Source organism: Acipenser ruthenus, chromosome 7 (genome assembly GCF_902713425.1).
Source record: "Acipenser ruthenus chromosome 7, fAciRut3.2 maternal haplotype, whole genome shotgun sequence".
NCBI classification, from domain to species: Eukaryota; Metazoa; Chordata; class Actinopteri; order Acipenseriformes; family Acipenseridae; genus Acipenser; species Acipenser ruthenus.
The window spans coordinates 22368936-22378047 of NC_081195.1; the positions used below are offsets into that span (position 1 = coordinate 22368936).

General features: G+C 43.0%; 1 pseudogene; it reads left to right on the top strand.

Moving 5' to 3' along the window:
- Positions 1-359: 359 nt before the first annotated feature.
- Positions 360-9112, top strand: part of LOC117414916 (mitochondrial import inner membrane translocase subunit TIM50-like) — a 24241-nt pseudogene continuing 15488 nt past the window's right edge.

Consider the following 9112-nt stretch of genomic DNA (forward strand, 5'->3'; position numbering starts at 1 on the left):
TTTTCAAACTTCAACTCCTTTCATTTCTTCAATTCCACAAAACATCTGACATTTTCAATTGCAAATATACTTGACGCGTTAACAAACATTCTTAAAGGTCGTATTGTGAAAACAATTTACGTCTTTGGGGCATCTGCCTTCACACAACATGGCCGACTCGGGCTTCACAAGAAGCTCAAGAGTATACATCCAATGGCCCCTCCCCGTTGCCATCTATGGATTCGCTGATTAATATAACGTCAAAGACCCCTTGGCTAGCCCATCCCCATTCCTGGCATCTGATTGGTCGCTTTCGCTGTCACCGCTGGCGTCGCCGTCCAATCGCCGCGCGTTGTCCTTTTCCACTCAGTGTAGTGCGCCCGAGCTGACCCGCAGTGAAGATGTCGGTGGTGTCTGTGTTCCCCATGTGTTTCCGAGCGAGCCGGGGCTTCCTCCGGTTCGGAACCGGCTCCGGGCGCCCTGGCATCGGCCGGGATTCGGGCTCTTTCCTCGGGCAAGTGCAGTAGCGGTGCAGTCATTGGCAGCGACGGCTTGGCGCAGTCTGTACTTCAAGAACAGCTGTTGCAAAAGCAAACTAGTGAGGTAAGTTGGAAGCTACTGACACCGAGCTGTCAGTGTGTGCACTAAAAACTGAAACACACCGTGCTCGTATATAATATATAATATATATATATAGAATATAATGTATACGAATGAGGCGAAGTACTGACTCGTGTCCTCTCTGTTTGTAGCGACCTCAGCGATAGTAACCTGCTACTGGCTAGTACTGGTAGTCGACTTTTGGCTGCACAGACGGTGTCATTTTACTCTGTCACGTAACGATTTGATTTCGTTTTTATAACGTCACTGACCGTAGAGTGTGTTCGCATCGGTAGTCGATAATATTTATGTGTTGTTTTTTTTTTAAACAAAGCGACAACCCGGTTCGTATTTATATATTTTTTTTTTAATATATATATATATATATATATATATATATATATATATATATATATATTAAGGCGTGTGCTTTTTATTTTATTAGAGTTTTTTATTTTTATTTTACAGACATATGCATATAAATGTTTGCGACCTATTGAAAGTAGTACGTTGAGTTTCGGAATGGACAGTAGACCGCACTGACGTTGCAGTAAATAATTATAGCGCTCGCAGTGCATTGGTTTACATTATGAAAGCAGTCTGTATTGCATTTTGGAGTTTACCAACATGACGATATGACAAGGTCTTGCCTGTCATTATTTAGGTAGAACAGTTTTTTTTTTTTTTAATTAATTTGTTTGCTTTGCTTATTTTTACACGGTCATCAACAGGTACTGTTACATTTCCATCAAAGTTTGAATTTTTGTTTGTTTATTTTTTTTATTTTTACTGATGGTAGATTTTGTTTATCAGCTCAGCTATAATGAAAGGATATTCATACACATACACTGGGGCTAATCAAGCTTGTAGTAAAACCTGGAATGGGAGTCATATTTACTTCCAGGTCAGGTTTCAATACAATCGTTTTTTGGTAGAAGCGAGTACAGTCGAAATGCAACTAAACTGAAGCTGTGATTAAATATACAATATGTTTATTGAGCACAGAGCTACTGTTTCTCAATGTGAGCCCAAACCCTCAAGTACTGTGGCTTCCTTCCATCCCTGATATATTATTCCATCAGTATAGTTAAGCCGAGGGAACATGAAGCCTCTTTTTCAGGAACAGTGGCTTGAAACCTGGTTCCAGGAGACCTAGTTTTGAGGTTGCTGTATCAAACCCCAAACCTCCCCTGGTGTGCTGTGCAGTGGCCTGAGTCTCCTGAAATCAAGTTCCAAGCCGCAAAGTGTCTCCGTGTTCCCTCGGGTTTCTGAATTGAAAGTCCATCCTCTTTGTCTGTTATCAGGGGAAGCCCCCTCCTGACTGGGACAGGACAGGGGAGCAGAATTCGGAGCAGAGACAGCAGGAGGGAGCGGGCACCGACAAGAAGCAGAACAAGAACACAGCTTACGCCAAGAAGATGGTGCTGAGACTGGCAGGGGTGCTGGGGGTGGGCACTGCGGTCAGCATGGTCTATATATTCGGTAAGAACGCACACGGACTAGGACACGACAGAGATGGGAACAACAGGGGTGTGCAATTGAAAAAAAAAAAAAAAATTCTCGTGCAAGGGACAGAATGCGAGAAAAATCTGCTTGCCCCCTCACAGTCCCTCAAAACACACAAAAATAGAATATCACTTTTAGGGTTTAGCTTTTATTAAAAAAATGAACGCAATCAATTTAGTGATTTAAATAAACATTTTTGCTCGAGGAAATCAAATAAAATGTAATTCAGTCCCAACAAAACTGAGCCCCGTCTAACTGGTGTGCAAAAATAATACTTGAACTGTAAAGATTCAAACTACGTCAGACTTTTAGGTAGGAGATCACTAAATTACACTTGTGGAGATGTTTCGGAAGAAAAAAAATGCATTTGAGTACAAATGTATTTTTTTACATTCTGTCGTAGGGTGTATTTCTTCCTAGAGTGAAAACGTTATTCTCTGAATAGTGACACACAAGCTGGAAGTCAAGTTATGTCAGTCAGACCTCAAACAGGAAGACTGTTCGCTGGAGTTATTGTTTCTAAACTACATTACCCAGAAGACTAGTGATGACTCTTGATTAATACGTTTTGGTTTCCTGTATGGCCGTTGAATAAAGAGAAATCATTTTGTTTTGTTTTGTGAGACTCTGAGGGTACTGTGCGGAGAGTCGACTCAGAATTCAGAGAAGGTCACGGTTTAGTAAGGGTGCAATGAAAAGTTGTATTAAAAATAATTAAGTCGATTTTATAGCTTTACAAACCTGAAGTAGCTTTTAAAAAATACTGAATAGTTTAAAAGTTTTTGTAAATTTTTTTTTTTAAATATATTTTTCGTAAATATATTTTTCGCAGTTTGTTTCCGTATTCATCTCTTATTAGGGCTTGTGTGCATTTTCCAGTCCAGACATCTTTGGTTATATTTTCGTCTCCAAATCCTGACTAGGAAATCTTTTTCAACATCCCTCCCTAAATAAATTGAAAAAGACTTCTAGTTGAAGCGGACGGTACTATTGGTATCTTGAAAAAGACTTCTGGTGGAAACGCTCAGCGTTGAATTTATTATGTTTCTTTTAGTATTTCTAAATTCAGCATGTTGAATTTAAGTTATGGACAGTGGATTGGACACTTTGACACGAGGTGCGATCTCTTCAATAGCAACAAGTCTTGATGTTGTGTAGCTGGAGTCACGTGTGAACCCCAGCACTGTGTCACATCAAAGCCTGAAGCCACGCTTCCCTTCACTGTGGTCCTAAACCCGTGTGATCTCATTGTCCTGCAGTGTTGGAAGAGCTGTGATCAGTTCCCATGCCTCCTGGTGTCTCAGGGTGAAGTGTGCCAGAGGTGAGGATGTGAGTGAACCTCCCCTCTCCCCTCTCCTCCTCCTCCTCCTCTCGGCTCCATGCTGAGGTGAGAGCTGCTCCCATGGTTTCTGGAGTGTGCCCGTGGTACACCCACGTCCTGCTCATAAAGTTTTACAGGGGGTGGTTCAATCAGCTTTGATCTGCCAGCGTCTTTCTGTCTCTGAGCTGTAGGAACCCAGGACTCGGAACTGGATCAGAAATCTAAGATAAAACGACTTGGCAGACACCTGCAGGGCTTATCCTCCAAAGATTCAAACTACGTCAGACTTTTAGGTAGGAGATCACTAAATTACACTTGTGGAGATGTTTCGGAAGAAAAAAAATGCATTTGAGTACAAATGTATTTTTTTACATTCAGTCGTAGGGTGTATTTCGTCCTAGAGTGAAAACGTTATTCTCTGAATAGTGAGACACAAGCTGGAAGTCAAGTTATGTCAGTCACACCTCAAACAGGAAGACTGTTCGCTGGAGTTATTGTTTCTAAACTACATTACCCAGAAGACTAGTGATGACTCTTGATTAATACGTTTTGGTTTCCTGTATGGCCGTTGAATAAAGAGAAATCATTTTGTTTTGTTTTGTGAGACTCTGAGGGTACTGTGCGGAGAGTCGACTCAGAATTCAGAGAAGGTCACAGTTTAGTACGGGTGCAATGAAAAGTTGTATTAAAAATAATTAAGTCGATTTTATAGCTTTACAAACCTGAAGTAGCTTTTAAAAAATAAATTGCTAAACCGTTACATATAAAATAATTTAAAAGTTTTTGTAATTTTTTTTTTTTTAAATATATTTTTCCTAGAGTTGTAGGTCAAACTTTACTGCAGACAATGGCAGTGTAATAGTATTGTTGCTTTTAATTTAAATAAGTTTGTTAATGCGTGTGACTGAGGGCTTGTGAATTGCAAGCATATGTGTATTTGTGTTCTCTGCATGTATATCTGTAATCTGCATCCTAGTTCATATTGTATTTGAACTTACTTGAAACTACACTGTGTTTAAATATGAAGCTTGCATTGTAACCCTGTGCTGCCCTGGAACACCTGTGTGAGTCGCCTGGGATAAAGGCATCTGCCAAATATATAAATACATAATAATAATAGGTAACATACTCTGGTGTGTCTTATTAAATTCATAGTAAAACCAGGAATCAAACTGCTTTGCACTTTGTTGTCTTATTTCTAGCCCTGTGCACGACGATATCAATCATATTGACAGAAACACTAAAAGCAACTTTAATAGCAAAGACTAGCCTGGCTAGTTTTGTACATTTTTAATGATATTTTGTTTTTGTCTTTGTTTTTTTTAAAATTTATTTTATAGGCAGCCATTCAGTAGGCGAAAAAGGAAAAAAGGTACTTTTTTTTTTTTCCTTCTTCTTTTCTTAGGAACTGTTTAAATTGGAGATGGCATCACTGCATGAGAGCATGTTGTTTATGTGGAGTGTGCCTGGAGTGCCGTGTGAACCCCAGCACCATGTTCACATCAAAGCCTGAAGCCACGCTTCCCTTGGCTGCAGCCCCCTACCTGTGTGATCTGATTATCCTGCAGTGGAGACATTGACTCGAAGTGCGATCTCTTTTCAGGACGGTTCAATAGCAACAAAGCGCACACTTCCTGACAGCTCTCGGGGCTCTGATAGTAACGGGGCTCTGTTGCTATCTGTCCAGGATCGCAGAGCAGTTTGTTAGCAGCTGTGGGAAACACTTTCCTCAAGGCCTTGTCAAGTGTGTCTGTGTTCAAGGGTTTTATCTGAAGATAGTTTGCGTTTTGATATCAAGGATTCGAGCAATTTGTGGACTTGCAAGTTTGTAATTGTTGAATGTTTCAGTTTGTATGCTGCCCCCCAGCCCACCCCAGCCCAGCCCAAGATAACATTCCAGACATATCCTTTAAATGTAGAAGATATTAGCAGCAACATTTTAGGGAAGAGTTAGTGAAATTAGGTGAGCTGAAGTTTCTGACCGTATTCATCTCTTATTAGGGCTTGTGTGCATTTTCCAGTCCGGACATCTTTGGTTATATTTTCGTCTCCAAATCCTGACTAGGAAATCTTTTTCAACATCCCTCCCTAAATAAATTGAAAAAGACTTCTAGTTGAAGCGGACGGTACTATTGGTATCTTGAAAAAGACTTCTGGTGGAAACGCTCAGCGTTGAATTTATTATGTTTCTTTTAGTATTTCTAAATTCAGCATGTTGAATTTAAGTTATGGACAGTGGATTGGACACTTTGACACGAGGTGCGATCTCTTCAATAGCAACAAGTCTTGATGTTGTGTAGCTGGAGTCACGTGTGAACCCCAGCACTGTGTCACATCAAAGCCTGAAGCCACGCTTCCCTTCACTGTGGTCCTAAACCCGTGTGATCTCATTGTCCTGCAGTGTTGGAAGAGCTGTGATCAGTTCCCATGCCTCCTGGTGTCTCCGGGTGAAGTGTGCCAGAGGTGAGGATGTGAGTGAACCTCCCCTCTCACCTCTCCCCTCTCCTCCTCCTCCTCTCGGCTCCATGCTGAGGTGAGAGCTGCTCCCATGGTTTCTGGAGTGTGCCCGTGGTACACCCACATCCTGCTCATAAAGTTTTACAGGGGGTGGTTCAATCAGCTTTGATCTGCCAGCGTCTTTCTGTCTCTGAGCTGTAGGAACCCAGGACTCGGAACTGGATCAGAAATCTAAGATAAAACGACTTGGCAGACACCTGCAGGGCTTATCCTCCAGAGCCTGGTAGCTCACGTCCGCTGTCGGGTTGCTGGGTGTAGAAAAGGAAGCTGGCTCGGTTGTGGGACGGCAGGGCTGCGTCAAGTCCTTCTGCAGTCTCCCGGGAAGCCAGGACCGTTCCGAGGTTTCGTTGTAGCGATCGTTTTCACACCCAGGCTTTGCTATTCTGTCCTCATTGCGATTTGTTGCAGTGGTAAGAAGATCTTGTACTTTTTATTTCCCATTTCTTTTACGTGGTTGAACCCGAGATTTGATTTTCTGTCTGGCGCTTTCACAGCTGCTGGTTTTACTGCAGTGTGATCTCCTGACGCTGTCACCCCCTGATCAGAGGCACACTTCCCCTCTGAATAGCCCCCCCCCCCATCCCTCTCTTGATGTGTGGAGTGTGTCTCAGGTGTGGAGCTCCGTGACACACATCGGTGAAGGGGGGGGGGGGATACTGCTCGTGTTCCAGGATCAAAGGGCACTCTGACAGGCTGTCATAAAAGATTATTTCTGTGGGAAACGATCAGGTACTGAAAGGACAGTGTGTTGTATACAGTTTTGCATCCCCCCTAGAGAATGGACTAATTTTGCTTCATGAAGTCGAATGAAACCTGCTGAATAATGTGACGTTAACATATTGAACTACACACCGCTTTGTAGTTTTCCCAGATACTTAATGAAAAACTGACAAATTGAATTCGAAATCTAACATGAAATGCTGTACTACTATTATGGCTTCCGGTAGACTTTTATTGCGATATCATTTTGTAGTTTCTTTGATGCTAAATAAAATATCTCAATTTACGTTCAAATAGTTTTATGTCTCGGACCTAAAATTCTAGGTGATGCAAAACTTTTAGCCAGAGCTGTATATTAATAGATTGAAAAATAAATAAATAAATACATTGATTGTATATTATACAAATAAATCTGCATGTATTAAATCTCATGTTCCTTGAAGTATAAAGACTCTACAGGGAGGTCTTGTGATCAAAGAAACGTTTTACTGGCCATCATAAAAACTGAACTCCTGCAGGGTGGGTAGAAAGGGGGTGGGGTTAGGGTTTCAGGATGTCACAGTGCTGCTTCTCCATTGGCTGGTGGACTCGGACACACAACTGTATATATAAGAGCTGTGCCGTCTTGTGACAGTCCAGTTCCACCACCTCTCTGCATCCTCAGTGTGATCACGGCTGTAGTGGAGTTACTCCCAGCCTACCTCCCCTCCTCATTAATAACTCCAGTATATATAAATTGATATATTTATATATATAGATGTATCACCGCTGAGCCCTGAAGCAGATAGAGAAGTGAAATGTTGACCAGAACCAAATGCAAGCTGGCATGAGATCCAGTTCAGGGCTGGATCAGAACTCATACCTGAGTCAGGAGACAGGGGTGAGAGGTGAGGGCTGGGGGAGAGGGGGGACGAGGGGGCTGCACAGGTAAGAGGTGTCGATGTTCACAAAGTAGTTTACCGCCTCACACAGAAGCCAGCACCACCTGGATTCTAACCTCCCCGACCCCATGCAGGGAGAGAGGGGCTGGGGGGGGGGGGGGGGGGTGCAGCAGCAGCAGTAATAGGAGCTCTCCAGTTTGCATATGGACTCCGGACTGGTTTCAGTGGATTACAAACAGGCAGAGAGAACAAGGTCCAAGGTCCGCCCCCACACACACTTGGGCTGGAAATGGATCTTCTGAACCACTGGGAATCAGGGTTACCATGCTCCAATTGGATCTGCTGAGCCCAGCGCTCATCTGGATCCTACAGAACCACTCCGGAGCCTCGCTTTCACCCTTACGGATCGTACAATCCCGTGCCGGGCTGCCATCCTGCTTTCACTTTGGGATCAGTACAGTTGTTCATCTCCCGGGACCCCTCTGTTATTGGAAATTGGAGATTCTTTTGGTCTTTTTACACTGGGATTCTACAAAACCATTGGAACACCTTGCATTGGGATTCTGTGAAACTGCTGCAGAACCTTGATGCTGTGTTTGGAGTCTGTGGGATTACTACACTCTGCTATTCCACTGCGATTCTGTCAGTCCGCTGCAGCACCTTGCATTATTGTCTCGTTGCTATTTGGAATATTTGTTTATGGGCTGCTAAACGGAATATCTGATGTCTTTTTTTGAACCCGGATTTGGGGGCGTCAAAACTTCCAGGGGGCTTTGAGTTCACCGTGGTGATTTTTCATCCTTCCCTTTCACTTCGTGGATCCCGACTGGGTCTGAAAGCAGTCGCTGCGCTTGTCTGGAAAACTTTTCTTGGGATCGTTGGCTGGCCTGGTTTCTCTAAGAAAATGTTGTTTTGCTGTGACTGAGTCAAAAGTTAGTTGCACTGCTGAAGTACACATTTTGCTGGTAGGTATGAAGATCTTTCTTTCTTTTTCTTTCTTTCTTTCTTTCTTTCTTTCTTTCTTTCTTTTAAAAGCTTCATTATTTCCTTTTGGTTCCTGTCCTATTTTGCCTTTAATCTCTTGTCTGGGTTGTGAAGACGCAGCATCCTGAATCCTCAGGTGTCCCCCTGCGTGGATCGGGGCTCACAGAGGGGTGTGAAGTGTGCGCAGAACAGTATGCAGGTTGAGCTCTTGTTGCTCCGGCTGGTTTACCATTCGGAGTGAAGAGTGATGAATCGGCCCGATCGACACCAGCGCCCCTCACCTGTGGATCTGGACAGTCGAATAATCGCTTTGCGCTGACCGCATACGACTGCACTGTATAGATAATACCACAGAGCCCAGGTTACCTCCTGCTGCTTACTCTTGTGAGCGTACAGCTGTGCTTGCATAGTTTAGGGATTACGTTTTATTTGTATATAGAAATACCTGGTGTGGAGTCTTGGCGCTTTCATGCTGTATTCATTTCAAGAGTCAGTGTGATCTGCTGGGTTTAGTCACAAGGATGGACTTTCAATTAGGGGTAACGAGTAACAAAACATAATTAAATGATCGTTTTGATCTTCTTGTGCATCAGACAAGAAGCAG